The 20,462-nt window shown below is 39.6% G+C and overlaps 1 protein-coding gene and 1 pseudogene across 1 annotated transcript in view; one reads left to right on the top strand and one right to left on the bottom strand.

The window, feature by feature from the left end:
- ARHGAP6 (Rho GTPase activating protein 6) overlaps positions 1–20,462 on the top strand; it is a 458,118-nt gene that overhangs the window by 110,197 nt on the left and 327,459 nt on the right. The window lies entirely within an intron of this gene.
- On the bottom strand, positions 16,369–17,225 carry LOC118636029 (annotated as a pseudogene).

The following is a 20,462-nucleotide window of genomic DNA, read 5'->3' on the forward strand; positions in this document are numbered from 1 at the left end:
CCCTGGTTGGGTCGTGCAGGTGGTAGCCACTCGATGTGTCCCTTTCACGTCGATGTTTCTCTCTCTCCCTCCCACTCTATCTGAACAAAATATCGAAAAATGTCCTCGGGTGAGGATAAAAAAAAAAAACAATTAAAAAAAAAAAAAAAGAAAAAAGCCATTCTGGGTCCCTTCTCTGGGCAATTGATATTTTGGGGGGAGAGGCAGTTTATATCTTATGTTGCTCTTCTCCTACAGATATATTTTATTTGGAGGAACTCAACTGTGAAGGGCTAGGAAAAGCAAAGAGAAATAGATTTCAAGATCTCAAAGTCCTTCTTCATTACCAGATTTGATTGGGCTTGGATTCCTTAAACATGAAACTATGATCTTCTGATAGTTCCAGGTGTCTCAGATGAAAGGAGATTTAGAATGACTGATTTTTTTTTTCTGAAGTGATCTCCAACACCAAGAAGCTAATTCATTGCACATATTCAGTATTAAAAATATCAAAGTCCCAGTCTATCTTATTTGTATATTCTTCAGGCTTTAGAGAAGCTATAAAGAAAGACCTCTCTGTACCTTTTAGAAATGATGAGTATATATTTACAAGGAGAAACACTCCTTTCTGTGACAAAGGATGCTAAAATATTTATTAATATCTAGGTCTTTAAAGCGGGTTCTGTGGTCCTATTTCTCAAAGTATAATAGGAAGAACTGAGGGTTTCAGTCTCAGGAGTTCCTTGAGGTCAAAATTATTTTCATAATATGCAGAAATTATTTGTGTGTTTTCACTTTCATTCTCTCATGTGTACACAATAAAATTTTCCTGAGATCACATGTGGTATGTGGTGATGTCATCATGTTGACAGCTAATGAAGTGTGTGCTTATGTTCTAAAACTTTCTCAGTTTTTATTACCAATTCAATAAATTGCAATTCATAAAATCCACATAAACACAAGCATTTGGGGCCTTCAAAATTTATAAGAGATTAAAGGGGTCCTGAGATCAGAAAGTTATTAGTACCACTGCTTTAGTGAGTGACAGAGAACTTGAATCAGGTTAAGTGAAAATTCAGAACTCAGAATACTTCAAATACCATAGCTAATAGCGTGAGACAGCATCATCTCTTATTACTTTGTAGATACCAGAGAAGCAAAAGGCATCTGGAGTCTGTGCAGAGCTTGAAAGAACCAGAAGCAGTTGTTTCTGAGTTCTTATTTCAAATCTGATGTCTAATTCAGAGTTTCAGCATCTCAGAGCTATTGCCATTTTGGGTAGGATTCTTCTTTGTTGTGGGGGCTGTTCTGTGCATTGTAGGAAGTTTGCACAGAGACCATTGCTTGGTGGCTGCCCATTTGATGTCAGTAGCGACCTACAGGTGTGACAACCAGAAATCTCTCAAGACATTTTCAAATGTCCCCTGAGCGGCAAATCACCACAGTTGAGAGAAGGACTGTCTCTTAAGGCAATTTTCTGTTGTTATCCCGGGACATTTCTGCTTACATCCCCTTGCCCAGCATTTAATTGCATGACTATTCCTAATTGTAAAGGAGGATAGACAACATCATAATTGTTTTAGCTGGGTATATGCCAGCTAAAATGAGGTCCTCTAAAATACTATGACAGAATATTTGGGAACAGCTCTAAGTGTCCATTATGTATGAAAAGAGACTTCATATCTGAAATATTTGTGATTGCGCATTCTACCAAATTAAGGTAACAAAAACAAATCAGTAGATTTTACTGAAGAATTTAGGTCTAGAAATTTGGAGGCTCTTCCACTGAAAAATTTCTAACTGGTGATTTTATTTTATGCAAAATCCTATTATGCTATTATTAGGGAGAGTTCAACATACCATTTATACTTGGTAGATATTGTACAGGAAAAATTCAAATATAAGAAACATATGAAAATAATTGTATAGGCTCTTTGCCTTCTCCTTGTTACATTTCAGTCCAGAAATATGTTCTTGTGCATGTTTTCACACCATAAGCTAAATTAACTTTCAACTTTTATTAATTTTTTATCATCTCTTGATGGTCAATGTTCATAAGAAACGAAATAATTATCTCCTAATGAAAGTTAGCATGATTTGGGTGGAGTTCTCTAAGAAGTAAAATCTGACTCTAAGATTCAAATTCAAGGGGATTATATGGAGAATATGAGTAGAGGAATAGAGAAGAAGCAGATGAGAAAGAGGAGGAAGGAATTCCATAAAGAGTGTACTATCAAATTTCCACATTAGCCAATGGGCTGCAATCCCATTAGGGAACCTGGAAGCCAGTGTAGAACATGCCTCAGAGTTATCCCATCCAAGGGCAAGGAAGGTGGGGTATTTATTACTCAACTCCCATGTAACATTGGCTCATAGAGCATGATCTCCCTGGCACTCTGGCCTGCCTCATGTTCTCTGGCCAAATGACAGCCCTTAGTCAGAGAGCTGCTTATGTGAGCAGCACTGTGCCATTGATCTATACTGGAACAGTGCATGCTGAGAGGATGTGAGGGGGCACTGACTGCATCTGCTCCACACTATAACCTAGTTCCTTGGCTCAGCTCACTCACCAGGCTCTGGCCCACCAACCTTGTTGTATTGTGGCATTATTGAGGTTGACTAAGCAAAGAAAACCAGCTGAAGCAGGACCTCAAAAAGATGCTGACAATTCTTGCATAATGAATAAGTGAACACATTTCATCAACTTGATGGTCAGGAAGACACATACTTTAACAGGAATATGAAGCTAGTTTTCAAGAGCCATAGCAACATGGTTTTGAATTCCAGTCCAAAGGAGATCTGCAGAATAACAATGGGGAGTTGAATGTTTTTGCTCTCCTATGACTTGAACATGTCAGATTCATCCTCTCTAGGACGTTAATCAGGGACATCTTTGCACCATACTTTCTGTCAGATGTAAGCCAGACCTCTGTTAATGAGCGTCTGGAATGCAGTCCCAGAGTCAGTGTCTGCTTCAACACAGATGGGCATGGAGATGAGAGAAGGTGGGTAATTATGGAATGTGAAGAAAATATGGTAACCTGAAAAAGGGCAGATACCCAAAAAGCTTCCTTTTATAGTACATGAAAGCTGTTGACCAGTAAGGAGAAAAGGCCCCTGCGGCCTGCTCATTTTAGCAAGAATGCTTATTTTGAGCATAAGTAAACCAAACGGCCTCATGTAAGGACCCAGTGCTCATTGACAGGTATTAGTCGAGTCACATTGTTTGGACAACATCACATTAAAGCTTGCTGACCCATCCCATAGAAGATTTAAGGACTTTACTGAAGGAGACGGTGAGAATGCCTTGAGTCTTCATGTAAGTGGGAATGGTTCTAGAAAATCAAGTGTTTTTCAGTGAGCAGAGGGACGTGATGAAGAGATAGAGACTTCCATGGGCAGTGGCTAGGGGAAACACATCAGAAGTACATGGAAGGAGAGTGTCAAAATTAAAGTTGTGTTTTAGGCCAAGCAGTGGCCAGATGCTGGAGGAACTAGAGAGGGGCCACTTGTTTATAAATTATTTATACCACCTTTCATTGCAATAAAAAAAGGAGCTATGTGATATTTATAAGACCATCTCCACTATGTGGTTGAAAATAGAAAAGTAATAAGAGTGAAAGGGGTAAGTGTGAAAGGGGGGAAGAAAAAAGGATATCAGTATACTAAAGTTTGCACTGTAAGATTGTGTACCTGCACTGTCCAATACAGTAGCCCCTAACCACATGTAACTATTGAGCACTCGAAAAGTGGCAAGTCCCAATGGGGATGTGCTGTAAGGATTAAGTAGGCACACTGAATTTCAAAGACTAATATAAAGCAAGTAAAATATATCACTGATACTTTTTATGTAGATTATGTGTTGAAAATAATAATGTTTTGGCTATATTGGGTAAAGTAGAATATAGTTTAAGAATACTTTTCTCTGCTTATTTTTTACTTTTTAATATATCTACTAGAAAATTTTAAATTACACAGTGGCCCTCAATTGTGGTACACATTATATTTCTATTGGACAGGGCTGTTTTATACCACGTCTTATACCAGTGGTTCTCAACTGGAGGTGGTTCTTGCCCTCCAGGGGACATCTGGTAATGTCTGGAGACATTTTTAGTTGTCATAAGTGAAGGGGAGGAAGTGGGTAGAGGCTAGGAATGCTGCTAAACATCTTGCAGTACACAGGACAGCCCTACAACAAAGAATGATCCAGGTCTGAATGTCAATAGTGCCGACTTTTAGAGGCCTTAGTTTAGACAATGCAAGAATATTTTACTCAAATTATCTCCCTAAATCCTAACAGCTCCAAGATGCACTGGGCAGCCCTGTACAACAAAGAATGACCCAACTTCAAATGTCATTAGTGACAAGGCTAAGGAATCCTGCCCTACACTATCGCTATAGGGTGCTGGAAAACCCAAAAGGAGCTACAGTCTCAACATGAGTGTAAGGGTGTGAAGGTTTTCTGTAGAGCAGATGCTGGAACCCGTAACATCCCTTGCTGCTCATCTGTGAATTGCTAGGCAGTACATCATATACCTATTGATGTTATTTTATTTAATGCCCATGAGAGCACTAGTGAAGTGGGCATTATCTGCATTTTACTGATCAAATTGCCTGCAGTTCATAGGGTTCAAGGAACTTGGCTGAGGTATTGTTATTAAGAAGGGGGAAGGCATCAGTCTCAGTCATTTAACTCCCTTGCACTGTATGAACTTTATTTACCACAAAGACAAGGACCGTGACCACTTAAAGTTCAGTTTCTCTGACTCCACTTCTTGCTTTCTATTGAGAGGCTCACTACCCTAGTCTAGGCCTCCTGATTGGTTTCTGGTATTGACCACTTCAGTCCTCCAATTCTTTTCTCCACGACATAGTAATCGTTCCCCAAAACCAAAATCTTTCAGTATTTCCTCAGTTACCCATAGGATACAATTCATACCCTTTGTCCTGACCTAAAAACTATGATTTGGATTCAGTAAATTTTTCTTGAAGATGCAAAACGTGTTTTGGGCTAAGTGTGGTAAGAATAAAAAACTAAACTGTGCAGCATTGTTTGTGACTGTCATTAATAGAAATGCACCTTGAGGACAGGGTTAGTGAAGTCTCTCTCCTTTGTAAATAAATATTTTGGGGCAGTATTTTGCTCATGTAGAATGGGACCCATGGCTATTTGGGCAAAAACACATTTATAAGATTTAAATAATTATCAAACCAGCAACAAGTTCATTGGAATGAGAAGACTTTAATTTAGGGGTTAGATAGGATGATTTATGTTTTACTTTAAATCTACAAATGATCAATACTTTGGAGGGAGGGGCACTGATTTTTATTTTTTTTCTGTATCTCCAGCAATAATAATGAACATTCAGTAGGCGTCGCTAAATACCAACTGTTAAGTTTAAAACCTTGTGATGATCCTGAAATAGATTAGTTTTGCAAGTGTAAATGCTCTTAAGTGCCACCTAGTGGGAATGAGGTGATATATTACACAATCTTCTTTTTTAATTAATTAATTAATTAATTTTTGTTACAGATGTTTCTCCTTTTTCCCCCACTGATACCCCCTTCCCCACCCTCCCGCCCTGTCCCCAGCTTTGTTGTCCATGTCCATTGTTCATGCACACATGCATATAAGTTCTGTGGTTTATCTCTCCCCCACCACCCCCTCTTCTGACACAATGGATTATACTATGCAGCTGTAAGAAAGAAAGATCTCTTATCCTTTGAGACGTGGGGTACACAATCTTTTAAAATCTGTTACTGAAAATTTGTTCTCTTCACCCTGGTAGACCCCCTCAAGACTTAAGTAAGCCCTGTGAATATAAAGTACAAAATGGTACCTTCTTTAAAATATACATTCTTACATCTTCTTTATTCAGTTTATCTGACTGAGTCTCACTCATCTGTCTGCCCTCGCCCCCTGCCATAAGCATAAAAAAAGAAAGAAAATCTTTATATGAGTTGGCGTAACCCTATGTCCTAAAAAGGATGAACCCTCAAATCTGCATGGAATAACCAAAGAAAAAGTTTCTTTCTCTCTTATGTACCAGTCCAATGTTTAGGAGGCAAACTCCTTGTAGTGATTTGGGGACCCCAGTTCCTCCCATCTTGTAGCTCAGCTCAACAGGAGGAAAGGGATCAACAGCCGTTTTCTGTAAAAGGCCAGCCTGTAAATATTTTAGGCTTTGTGGACTGTAAGGTATCTGTCACTACTACTGAACTCTGTTGTAGTGTGAAAGCAGCCATAGACACAATATAAATGAATAAATATGAGTGTGTGCCCATATAACTTTATTTTGGACACCAACATTGGAATTTCATATAATTTTCATAAATTATTCTTCATTTTTGAGTCTCTTTCAACCATAAAGCAAAACCCATTCTCAGCTCATGGGCTGTACAAAACCAGGGGCAGGTTGTGGTTTGCTGACTGCTGTCCTAGGGCCTAGGAATCCTTTACTTCCGGGCAAAGGCTAGAGAAGTGATCTCACATGGGAGATTTTTGTGGGCTAGCCTGGAAGTGGTACACCATCACTTCTGCTTCCATCATTGGCCAGAATCCAGTCACATGACCATAGACAGGAAGGAGAGGGAATAGGTTTTGGTGAACACATAGCAGTATGGCAACAATTTCTAGTACAGTTCACTCTGTTACTTTAAAAATACAATTTCACTCACTCATTCACTCATTTATTCATTCATTCTTTACTAGTTGATGTCATTTCTCAGCAATATTCTCTACAATTCCTTTATATGCATTGAGTTTAAAGGCTAAAAGTCTTACAGTGGATATGTTTAGGACCGTGGTTATGCTATTATAAATACCAAAGGAGCATGGCAGAGGGTAGGATGTCCTGGATTACCTAGAGAATGCTGATTTTGATTTTCTGTTATTTTTCACATTGCCAGGAGAGGGCAGCCAGTCCACAGACTGAAAACAACCTAACAAGTTAAATGTTGAGAGAATACTAGGATACTCAGAGATTGTTTTAAGCTTACAGCTATTGTCCACTGTGTTGACCATAATTGGTAGCTTGATGCATAAGAAGGGCACTGAAGCGGGGTGTCAAACCGACGAATCTGAATTTGGACTAGAGAATGCTGATTTTTAGTTCCTGTTATTTTTCACACTGCCAGAAGAGGGCAGCCAGTCCCCAGATTGAAAACAGGCCTCCTAGCTGTTCTTAGCAGACTCAAAAGTTCCTTCTTTGGGGATTTGTATTTGCTATTCCTTGTCTGGAATGCTCTTCCCTTAGTTATCCACATGGCTCACTCTTAGGGGTAGTTGTTTTTAGATCTCTGGTCACCTGTACAATTCTTACAGAGGCCACCCTCAGCACATTTCTAAACAAGCATCACAGTTTCACTCTCTCTCAGAATGAGAAGTAAAACTTCAATTCCCTAAGGCATCCATTGTATATAATGAATCAACTTCTCTCTTGTGTATCTAAAATGGTAATAGTTATTCATTGTCTTTGGGGAAACCGAGGAAATAGTCTCTGAAATCACTTTCTGTGTTCTGATGAGGGAGGAAAGTTGAGTCTGTGTTTTCGTTTCTTCATAAAACTCTGCACTTATCAGATACTATATTGTGACTATATTTGTTAATTGGTTTTTATCTCCCTTTTCCTTACTAAAACACAAGCTCCAAGAAGATAGGACTGAGGCTTGTTTACTGTTATATCTCTAGCACCTAGAACAGTGTCTAGCAATATGCCTTTGTCAGATGGATGAATGAATGGATGGTGAATGAATGAATGAATGTTGAGAAAGCACTGCAGAGGTAACTCCTGATCTGGATCTTCTAAGATAAGCAGAGTTTTACTTGGTAGATGGGGGTGGGAGCGGTATTCCAAGCAGTAACCTAGCATGGTTTAATGAAATGACCTTCTAAACTTGAGAGTGACATATCTAGGCAAAGTACTGGCTCTCTGAGTGGTAAATCCCTACCCCTTTTATCTTTTCTAGTTTTTTTATTTTATCCTCAACCGAGGACATTTTTTCCATTTTTTGTACAGATAGAGTGGGAGGGAGAGAGAGGAAGGGAGAGAGAGCGAGAAACATCGACGTGAAGGAACACATCGAGTGGCCGCCACCCGCACGACCAACCAGGGCCGGGGACAAACTGCAACCGAAGTACGTGCCCTGAGCGGGAACCGAACCCGGGTCTCTCCGGACCGCAGGCTGACGCTCTAACTGCTGAGCCAAACTGGCCAGGGCTTTTCTAGTTTTTTTTTCCTCCTTCTTTGAGGACTGTTATATACTGTATATATATAGTACTATTCACAATACAGTTTAAAAAAAATAAGTTGTATTTCCTGAGCAGACACTTCCACCTGTTGACAGTCTGTGTGGTTAGGAAACTACAGATTTTAACGTTAGTCTAAATATTACATATAATTAAAAATTTAATCTACCAGGAAAAATATTGTTAGACAAAATTTCAAACCCAACACATTACTTCGGCTAATCTGAGCTATTCATATTAATAAAAGAGCCAAAAGTCAACACATTGATTAAAGCCATCACATTCTTCTGGTGTGACAGTCTATATTTTTAGTAGTGAAAAATACATGTACAATGACCATTTGATCTGTGCTACTCAGAGTGTGGTCCCTGGACCAGTGCTGGTCTTTGGACAGTCCATGTAGATCTGCAGTGAGAAAAGCATATCAAGTAAGAGTGTATTTAGAAACTTTCATAGAAAATCAATAGCACAATTTTATGTCTATTGATTCTGATTTTAAATAAGTTTTAATTCATTTTTTAGGTAGAAAGGAAGGGTGAGAGAGGTAGAAACATTGATGTGAGAGAGAAACATCGATCAGCTGCCTCCTGAACGGCCTGTACTAGGGATTGAGCCTGCCCAGGAATGGAACCAGGACCTCTCAGTTCATGGGATGATGCTCAGTTCACTGAGCCACATCGGCTGGGCAATTCTAATTTTAAAAATCGGGCTTGCCCTGGCCTGTGTGGCTCAGTTGGTTGGAGTGTTGTCCCATAAACCAAAAGGTGGTGGGTTTGATTCCTGGTGAGGGTACATACCCAGGTTATGGGTTTGATCCCTAGTTGGGGCGGTCTTTCAGTTCAGGTCATTTGAAGAACATTGGTCTCTAGAGTGTGAATTGTGGACTGTCTTTAGTCCCACAAAGTTCGAGCTATAGATAACACTGAAAATTCAGGTTGAAGTCCATTCTCCTCAAACTTCAGGCAGGTGGCAGTACCTTTTAATAGTGCTGAGACATCTGTAATACTTTCAACAATAAAAAATACTGCTGAGAGATGACATTTATGAAGCATTTACTGTGTTTCAGACATTATGCTAAAGACTTGAAAGATATCCTTTAGAACAAGGAGTGGAAAAAGTAAAAGTAGATATGGTTAGGAAAGGACTGCCATCGGAATCATAGATATTTCTTGGTCTATATCAGCCAGACTTATTTTAGGGATAATATTTTTCTATAGAAAGTCTAACAATTCTGCCCTGGCCGGTTTTCTCAGTGGTTAGAGCGTCAGCCCGCAGACCAATGAGGCGTGGGGTCGATTCCAGTCAAGGGCACATACCTCGGTTGCGTTTCCTCCCCAGCCCTGGTAGGGGTCATGTGGGAGGCAACCAGTCACTGGGGGTCATGTGGGAGGCAACCAGTCAATGTATCCTTCTCACGTTGATGTCTCTCTCTCTCTCTCTCTCTCTCTCTCTCTCCCTCCCTCCCTTCCTCCCTCCCACTCTATCTGAAGATAAATAGAAAAATATCTTCAGGTGAGGATTTAAAAAAAAAAGTCTACAAATTCTGCCAACCTAAATAAAAAGTACAAAGATAAAAAAAAAGAAAGTCTAGAATGCCAACCACTCCACTGATAGTTAGGCTGATTTGAGCATTAATTCTCTTTCATTGGTTATTGCATTGGTTTTAGTAACATTTTGAGAATTAAAATCATTAAATTCATACACGGGTGCAGGGAAAGCTAATAGTTTCAGCTTACTTTGTTCGTTTGTTTATGCATGCCTTGGAGACCTGGTGAAGAATTCAAAAGCTTAATTGATACTTTTGCTTCAGGAAATCTGGTATACTTGACCCAGGGACATAACCATTAGTATCCAGGATCTGAGTTCTGTTGCATGAAGATCTTGCTGTAACCAGTCCAGTTCTAGGGGAGCATGCTTTTTAGAAGCCCTAGAATCTACAACCTCTGTTCACTGTGGTCTTTTCAAAGCATCCGAAGAATCTGTACTGATAACATTCTATAGATTAAAAGGACAGGCAACCTCTTATATAGTCTCTTATATTTGTAAACCTCCTGGAACATGCTAGGCAACCCTGCTAGTAAAATGCAGGCAGTGAAATGTGAGGATCAGTGGAGCTTACGTCATGCCTGGGTTAACTCAGACGTGTGCCCGAATGGAATGGGAAGATGTGTCCCAGATAAGCTGCATTTCACTAGCAGTGTTTTATCTCACTCTGTACTGAAAGGTTAGCAAATCTTTTATATAAATGTGTTACAGAAAGGTATCATAAACACTGTTCTTTACTAGAATAAATAACTCAATAGGCCATCTCTTCTGAAACAGGGTTTCAGAATTTGAGGTCTTGGTTCTGCAGTGATTACTTATACAAGAACATGAATATTTAAAATAAGTCTGAAAGAAATCCAGCTGTGCATCTTAAAAAATTTAATAGACATTGTAAAACTGAGCTGAAACTCGTATCTACAAATCCTAAAGGTTTTTGTGCCCCTGTGATTAGGCATATTCATGTAATGCAGCATTGCCAGATTTAACAAATAAAAATACAGGACACCCAGTTAAACTTGAATTTCAGAGAAATAGTGAATATTTTTTAGTGTAAGTATACCCATGAAATATTTTGTATTTAGTATATGTGTCCTATGCAATGCTTTGAAAAGACCGCAATGCCAATGAGGTTGGGAATTCCAGGGCTTCTAAAAGCATATTGCCTTCAGTCCATCTACAACCATGCAATATTTAGGACATACTTATACTAAAAATATTCCTTTGGTTTTCTGAAATTCATATTTACCTAGTGTCAACAATAAAAAGATTTGGCAACAAATAAAATGCAACAGGAGAGTGATTAAGCTAAGATAACTATCATGCATTGAGTACTGACTTTCTACCAGGTTCTGAATTGAGAGTTTTATACATATACCTCCTTTAAATTTCACAGCACTCATAGAAGAAAGACGTATCATTAAAAACCTTATTTTACAGATGTGAAAACTCAGGCTTAGAGAATTTAAGTCACTTGTCTAGGGTCAAACAGCTACCAAGTCTTACAGCTAGGATTTAAACTCACGTTTAATTTTGCACCCTGCTGTCTTGAATACTTCAGTGTAGTCTAAGTGGCATTTAATAATACTTTGGAAGCAGATGGACTTAAAGAAACACACATGCACACACACATACCACTCATGTCAGCAAACCATCGCTGGGACTAATTGTCCTTTACTGTTCTCCAACCATTAAACCAATGGTTTCCAAACTTTTCAATTATGGAGACCTCTCCTCATTTTTAATCTCTCATGATTCAAACTGTTAATTGTGGTAGTTTTCGTTTTTTTTTTTTCTAAAAACACACAATGACAGATATTAGGAAATTAAGTTGTGCTTTAAAATGAATTCATATATGATTTTTTCACAGCAGCCTCAAACAACATATAAAAATAGTAAAATATATGTCTCGAGATACATTATTTTACAAATAATGTTTTGTGTGAAAAGAGATTTGAGGATTCCCTTATATACTTTGAGGCTCTCTCCACTCCCACCTCAAAGCATCTATGTCCCACTGATTGGGAATCTAAATTATAGAGCAATTAAATCTTAGAAATAGACCCAAAATGAATTAACTTCCTTTCCCTGAATGCAGAAATGAATTCAACAGAAAAAAGACTGCTGCAGCTGGGGAGAAATACAGGGAGTAGAGGAATGGAGGGTCAATGATTTAATTTTGGACCATAGAAGATGCTTTCTGGTGACCTACCTACATCCATCTGAAGGCTTTATACTACAAACACCTGAAACTCTTTACTTAGAAGGCTTTCTCTGCCACCTTTCCCTACTCCTTGTGTTTAGCTAATAGCAAGGCAATTTGGAAAAGGCAGGGAGTTCTACCCAAGAAGCAACCCTTAATACAACAGTTTCCTTGCTTCTTGGGTATGAAGACACTGAGTCAGACCTACACAGTCTCCCATCAGGGCCCAGCAGGATTGAGCCCCAGTTGCCCACAATAGTCACCTGCTCATTAATGCACTCTCAATTGGTCACCTTTCATTTCCTGTCTCATGTTACCATCCCCCTCCAAGTGCTTCTTTGAACTTCCTCCCAATTAAACTACTTGCATACAAATTCCCATCTCATTATCTGCTTCTGGTAGAACCCAAGTTTAAGATATGGATTAAAAGGGACTTTTATAGTTTTAGTCTCTGTCATAGGTACCAATACTACAGCAGACTGACTCTCAGTTTATTTTTCTAATACTCAGTGCCTTGGGAATGAGTCTAGCCTTTTGAGAGTTAGTAGGTTGGTGAGCCTGATTAATATCAATTCTTGACAGATGGGCCCATGTAGTTACTAACAACATGTGTAAATAGAGCCTGATGTCAATTAATTATTCTTGTGTAGATTTTTTTCCTCTCTAAATTATGGTCGTTGTAAATAAAGAATTGACAGATTTTTATATACAGTACATGGTGAATAACTGGTGTCCTTCAGAGACTCACGCCTCGATCTTTTTTTGGGCATTTTCCTTGAACTAAACTATGAAAGATAAATTAGATGATTTTATTTGGTGAGAAAGGTATGTAATAATAAAACAGAACAATATATCCATCAGTCTCATGCTAGGCAGTATGGTATATTAAAAGCAAAATTAAACTGGGACTTGGGAGCCCTGATTTCTACATAACTGTGGGAAGTCCTGTAACATCTCCAGGTCCTATTTTCCTTAGGGACTGAATTATCTTTAAGAATCATCTACCAGTAAATGTGTGTGATCTTTACTGCCAATAAAAGTCCCAATGTAAATTGCAGAATTTAAAGGGATTCTAGGTCATGGATAGACTTCAAAATTTCAACCACCTGCTAAACACGGCTGGAAAGAGACTATGCACATAGCACCTTGAATACCTCTGAACATGGGTATATGGTTAGGATAGGCTAGAAGAGTGGTTCTTAGCCCAGCTGATTTTTGCCCCCCACCCAACCCCCAGAGGACGTGGCAATGTCTGGAGACATTTTTGGTTGTCACAACTCAGAAGGAGGATGGATTGCTAGTGGCTCTTCATAGGTAGGGATATTTCTAAACATCCTGAAGTACACAGGAGAGGCCCCCAGAACCAATAATTATCTAGCTCCAAATATCACTGGTGCCAAGGTTGAGAAATCCTGGATTAGGATAAGGTAACAAATAGACCAAAGCATCTAATGGCTCAAAACAATAGATATTTGTTTATTTATTTTGCTTCTATAACAGACTAGGGTGCTTCCAGCTAGACTAGTATGGAGTTGTGGGAGTTGAGGAGGATAGACCCAGCTCTTCTCCATGCAAGGATACCATCTGATGATTCTCTTCTCACTTTTAGCATATTGTTTCTAAGGCCACACCAGGGTCCCTCCATTCCAGCTGGCACTGTACAGAGGGTCAGGTGTGGGAAGTTTTTATGGGATAAATCTGGCAATAACACACAACTCTTTCTCTCATACTCCATTGGCTAGAAATCAGTCAGTGCCCACTCCTAACTGCAAGGCATGTTGGGAAGTATGGACTAATCATTTACCCTGAAAGAAGAGGAAAGAGTATTGCCAACTGGTGAGCACTATCTGCCCTAATAGGTAACTTCCTTTATTATAAGACTGAGAGTGAAAATAATACCCTCAGTTGTTGAAAACTCATGTTTTATGAACTTGTATGCATTTTGCATATAACTTATTTAATTCTCTCAATTCCCTAATTGGATATATCTTGTTATTATCTCCATTTAACATTTTAGGATACTGAGGCATGAGAGATTAAATAATTTATCTAAAGTTACATCTAGTCGATGTCAGAGCCTGGTTATTAACCCAGGCTATCTGATGCTAAAACCTGAATGTTGGACTACCATTCCCATCACATTTTCTCCTCAAGTACCCTGGTTGTTATTTCCTCTATCAAACCCAAATCTGCCTTTATGGCCCCTCCACACACACATACTTGCTGGGTATATTCTTGTCATTGGGGAGAAATAGGCCAATCTTATTTAGAATTTACAACACAGGCAAGTAGAAGCATGGGTAGAAGTCAAGAGTTGCTATGCCAGGGTGATGGCAGTGGGGATGGGAAGGAAACAGGTGGATACAAGCGATGTAGCATCCACAGCCTAGCACTTCAGCCAGTGAGTATTAAATTTGAGACATAGTACGTGCTCAAGAGCTATTTTTTTGCAAATGAAAATGTCAGTGCAGAGAGAGTTTAGCGTTCCCCAGAAATAGGATTAGAAATAGCCACATAAAATTGACAGGAAATCTGGATGATTCATGTTTACTCATAGATAGTCAATTTCAACAGGAAAATTGTTAGTTGCCATTGGGGATGTTTGAAGGTGGTCTGGCAATGCAGAGACTCATGGGATCTTTTGACTCCATCTCAATAATTTAGTTTTTATTTCTTGTTTTAGAAATACCAGTAAAATTTCATGAATAACATGAAATTTTGAGATGAATTTGAATACATTTTAAAGAATGTTTTGAGCAAATACAGTTTACTGCTCTTGGAAGGGGACAGATTTCTTCCATTACCAATTTGTATGAATCACTTTTTAGTAAACAAAGTGATTTTGTGCCCACAACAATGGCACATTTGGTTATTTTAATACAAATATATTTTAAAATAAAAATAAAAGTGTAATGTTTAGAAGGCAGACATTCAAAAAATATTTTAAAATGTGTAACTTTCTATGGCCTATAGATTTTTATGCAACTTCAGAAATTTTACCAAGATTATTGAGAGCAAGCTTTGTTTATCAAAAAAGGAGGAGGGCCCGGCCGGTGTGGCTCAGTGGTTAAGAGTTGACCCATGCACCAGGAGGTCCCAGTTCGATTCCTAGTCAGGGCATATGCCCAGGTTGTGGGCCCAACCGATCCCCAGTGGGGAGCATGCGGGAGGCAGTCACTTGATGTTCTCTCTCATCGATGTTTCCATCTCTCTCTTTTCCCATCCTCTCTCTCTAAATTCAATGAAGAAAAAAAAATGGTTTAAGGGAGGAGGTATATTTTATGCCCCAATAACTATATAACATATAACTGCTACTCAAACTGATTATTTGAAGAAATCAAAATAAAGCTCCCTAACATGACAGTGTGATTAATGCAAAACCTAGGGAATGACTGCCTCAGGATGAAAGTTTTCCTTCTTGATAAATCTATTAGTAAAAGTTTAGAAATGACTTTTAAAAAGTTCTCTGTATCCATAATGACCTGTAAACTAATATTTTATTGTCTGAGTGTCTGAGTTTTTCTTCCTGTATGAAACATTGGTCCTGATTTTAGGAAATTATAATTAAACTGGGAAAAGTCAACAGGGAGCAATGTGAGATAATGTATCTAGGGTGGTATGGATACGACCATTTTATTTCAGGTACATGGAAACATTACTAATTGATCACATCATGCTGTTGCTGAGCCTGTATAACAATCTCAGCTTTGCAATGCCATGCTCTAGGCAGCCACTGTCAATTATTTATAGTTTTCCTGTGAGATGAAACTCATTGTTCACCACATATTAGATACCTATTTGGCTATGGAAATTTATACAGGAGAGACATCAGTGAGGGTAAGATTGAAAATCTCTTGGGAGTGGCAACTGGGAAATGTGGTTTAACTCGGTACCCAACAAGAACTGGATCTCCTTGTCTGGCCAGTGTGGCTCAGTGGATTGAGCATTGTCCCATGGACTGAGAAGTCCTGGTTTGATTCCTGGTCAGGGCACATGCCCAGGTTGCAGGCTTGATCCCTGGTGGGGGGCATGGAGGAGGCAGCCGATCGATGTTGATGCTTCTCTCTCATCAATGTTTCTATCTCTCTCTCCCTCTCTCTCTAAAAAAATCAATAAAAATGTATTTAAAAAGAACTGGATCTCCTTGAAGGTAGCCTTGAGTCTTATTCCTCTTTGAAGTCTCACCTCACTTGGGCACAGTTCATGGTCCACATTTCACACACAAATGAATGGATATGTAGAAATAAAGGTAGGAATAAAACATTTTGTTGTTCTTTTTTTATAATATCCTATTAAGAGTTTATTATAAATTTGTTTCACAGGCCACAAAAAAATAAAAGGACTATGTACAGGCTTTCAGGAAATAGGCAAGGAGCTGAGGAGGTCCAAGATGAGTCTAGGTCCTTAGTGGGTGCATTCCTGGGGGAGGGGGCCCTGTAAGGGAAACCAGACAATCTGGTGAGACTCCATGTATAACAGCATAACAAACAAACCGGTCTGTGGGAGTGTGGCCCTGGTGAACCGGGACCATGCCTCTGTGGAGCTATTTCCATAACTCTGTGGCCAAGGATCAAAGAAAGCCTCGCATTCCTGGGGGAGGGGGCATGCCCATTGGAGTTCCTCATCCGGGAGGGATCCCCATTGGGGGACCCATGGGAAGCCTCATACCAGGAGGTGGGCCCATCATGCCTGGAGGGAGTGCCCCTCAGCCCATAGGTGGGGGAGGACCCCCACGACCAGGTAGATACTGGGTTGGGGCCCCTGCAATACTGGTTGTGGCAGCAGCTGCAGCACCTACAACAGTGCCTCTTGCTTTCGGGGTCATCACCTGTTGGGATGGTCCACCAACCCCAAGAACTGGCCCAGCAAGTCCTGCAGGTGCCTGGGGCATGGGAACACAGCTGGGATTCCTCTGCCAGCAGCCCTGCCAATCCCTGGGCCTCCAGCAGCTCCAGCAAGTGGCACTCGGGCAATGCCAGTATCTTTGGGAGGAGGTCCTTCTATTGTCGTTGAGACCAGGTTCTCCCCACTAAGCAGCACCAGACCGAGGACTTGCTTCTCTTCTCTTTCTGCTTGTTTTGAGTTCTTTGGCTTGATCTTCCTGAATTAATCACAGTTACATAGGATCAAATTCATATGCTTGTTGAAAGCCTTGAAGGTACCAATGAAGATATGACCATTTTGCAGGATCCACCTCATCCTGTAGTCATTGTGCTGCAGCATCTTGCTGCTCTTGATTACAGTTATGGTGGAGGTTATGATGGCTCCAATTCCCACCGGATTTGCCTGCTCCAAGGCCTAGCTGCCCTCCAGTAGCCCACTTCCCGCCGCCACTGGAAGTGCCCATTTTGTTGTTCTTATTGTTGCTGATTTGTTTGTTTGTTTGTTTTCTGGAAGCTCCTGGAGAAGAGAATGATCATTTAAGATTTAGAACATGATGAGTTTTCAGTAATGCTAAAACATTCATAAAACTAGGCTCTAAAATATTAGATAAGAATGCAGAATTGGAGATGTTTTGGAGGTAATTATTGGTTGAGTGGACTTCACTGCTATAACCTTGGAGCCCAGTCAAGAATCTGACATTAATAGATGATTAATATTTTGTTGAATGCATGGGTCAATGTATGTTTTAATATTAGAAATGAGGAAAATAATTTTTTTTTCATTTTATTAGAATGAAAAGAAACCTGGTGTTAATAATATATGTGTGTATTGGTTAACATAACAAACCACCCAAAACCTCAGTGGCTTCAAACAATAAACATTTGTTTCTGGTTATATACCTGTGAGTCAGTTAAATGGTCCTTCTGGCCTTACCTGGGCTGTCTCTTGCATATGCAGTCAATTCTAGAGATGGTTCTGTTAATCTTGGCTGCCTCTCTTCTATGTTTGGAAGTTGCCTGGCCTAGAATGATTATGGTGAGAAAACTGGGCTTATTTCACTATGGTTTCTGATCTTCTATCAGGCTTTCCTGGGTATTTCTCATGGTGTGGGCCAGGATCCATGAGAGAGAGATAGTGGAAGCATTCAAGACCTCTTAAGGTCTAGGCTCAAAACTGAAGTCCCATCACTTCTGTTACCACCTGTTAGTACAGGGCTAGCTCAGATTCAAGGGTGGGGAAGTAGACCCAACTCTTGATCACAGTAGTTGCAAAGTCAAATTTCAGAGGATGTGGATCTAGATAGTCTATTAATTGACACCATCAAGTAAAATCAATCCACCAAATCCTGGAGGGAAGTTACTATGTAAGGTGGAAAGAGAACATTAATTTTGATTTGTTCACTTCTGAGCACCCTGATCTCCAAGACAATTAATGAAATCATTAGAATAATTTCAAGTTCATTTCAATTACTCTTTATTACTGAAGAATTAATTAAAAAGACCTAGTGTATTCTTTGCACTTTAAAATTAAATAGCTATCCAATGAAATTAATCTTATAGGTTAAATCCTGTCTCACTTGCTGCAACTATTTCCAATGATTTTCTCATCATAATATATATAGAAAATAATCATAATTTTGTGGCACACTAGGATAAAAAGAACAAGGCAGCTTGTGGTTAGGGGGACTAGCCTTGGAGGCTCTGCCTTCCCCAGATCCTACCCAGATAACCCGAGGGCCTCCTACCTCTGTACTCCGCCAGTACAGTGGGCTGGTTAGGATGTTCTGCAATGGACTGAAATAATCATGGGTCCAGTGACTGCTTCCACTTAGTTATAGGCATATAAGCCAGGCCTTTTGACTCTCAATTCAATGTACTTTTCATTAAACCATGTGGTTTTCAAAGATATGTCTTTAATTGGCACATGTTTACCAAGTACACACTGCTTGCCTTGAAATGTGCAAAGCACTGAGGGGAATGTAGATGTACATGTATAAGGCCTGGTCCCTGTCTTCCCAGGGTTTAGAGAAGGAACTCACATCCATCTTTCAATCTGCTCTCTGGATGCAGTATTACTTCATGTCAGTGTAATGTAACAACGTAAGAAGGCAAGTGTCAGTTTCTTCTGGAGTTGTAAGTGTTGGGTAGATGTCTTCTTCCTGTTTTAGTCACTGCATTTGTACACAAAGTTATCCACAGAAACAGGAAATATAATCAATTTACTTAGAACCCCCCGACAATATGAAGCAATATGAGGCTTGTATAGACCATTCCAGTAGACCCTCTGGTTCTGTTACTATTGAGTTATTTCATTTAATCTTTACTTTTTATTTTTCATTGAATTTATTGTGGTGTCATAAAATATGGTCATTTCCTGTGTACAGTTACTAGTTTATTGTTGGGGAGTGGGGAATCAGTTACATAATGCTACATAGTGAACAACTCTAAAACTCAGTGGCTTCAAGCAGGATAGAAAAAACTTTTCCTTTAAAGGATCAGGTAGCAGCCGTGGCCAGTTTGGCTTAGTGGTTAGAGCGTCGGCCTGTGGTTCAGAGAGACCCGGGTTCGGTTCCCACTCAAGGCTGTATCTCGGTTGCAGTTTGTCCCAGGCCCTGGTTGGATTATGCGGGTGGCAGCCACTCGATGTGTCCCTTTCACATCGATGTTTCTCTCTCTCTTCCTCTCTCTCCCTCCCACTCTATCTGATCAAAAAATGAAAAAATGTCCTCAGGTGAGGATTAAAAAAAAAAGATTTTTAGAGAAAGGATCAGGTAGCAAATATTTTAACCTCTGTGAGCTATATGGTGTCTGTCACAACTACTCATCTCTACCATTGTCATGCTAAAACAGCCAGAGATAATACATAAGTGAATGATAGTGGCTGTATTCCAATCAAACTTTATTTATAGACACTGTGATTTGAATTTCACATAATATTTAACGGTCACAAAATCTTTTTTGATGTTTTTCTACCCTTTAAAAATATAAACTCCATTAATAGCTGGCTGGTGGGTGAGTTAGATGGCAGCTGGATTTGGTCTGCAGGACATTATTCTGTGGCCTCCTTGCTTAAAAGGACCATCATTATCACTTGCTAGTCTTCAGGTTGGTGTGGGGGTGGAGATTTGGGTAGTAGGTTGGAAGTGTGGTGGGCGAATGTAAACTTGGGTCCAGTGACTTTGCTTCAGGCTCTGGATCCAATTGGTTTTGCTTTCTCACCAGGTTGAGGATCATGTTTCTATGTGTGTGTTCATTTCAGGTCTCAGGCTGAGTGGCAGCAGCTCCTGGGGAGGCTGTTTTCATGGTCATGGCACACACAAGACAGTAAGCCCAGTCACCCAAGAGGATTAGTTGTAATGTACAGGCTAACATTCCATTGGCTAGAGCAAGTCACATGGTGGAATATAAAATCAACAGGCAGAAAATGTACTCTTTAGCAAGAGGAACTTCATATGGTGTGAATGAAGGGAACTGTGAAGAAGAACTTGGGTAATTAATGCAACCTACCACATTCACTTTCCCTTTCCTTTATTGAAAATGTAACAATTTCCACCTTATTGTTCCTCCAGCTTTCTTTGAGACAGAAAGAAGGGAATAAATAATTCAT

The sequence above is a fragment of the Molossus molossus genome, unplaced genomic scaffold (genome assembly GCF_014108415.1).
Source record: "Molossus molossus isolate mMolMol1 unplaced genomic scaffold, mMolMol1.p scaffold_m16_p_2, whole genome shotgun sequence".
Lineage (NCBI taxonomy): Eukaryota > Metazoa > Chordata > Mammalia > Chiroptera > Molossidae > Molossus > Molossus molossus.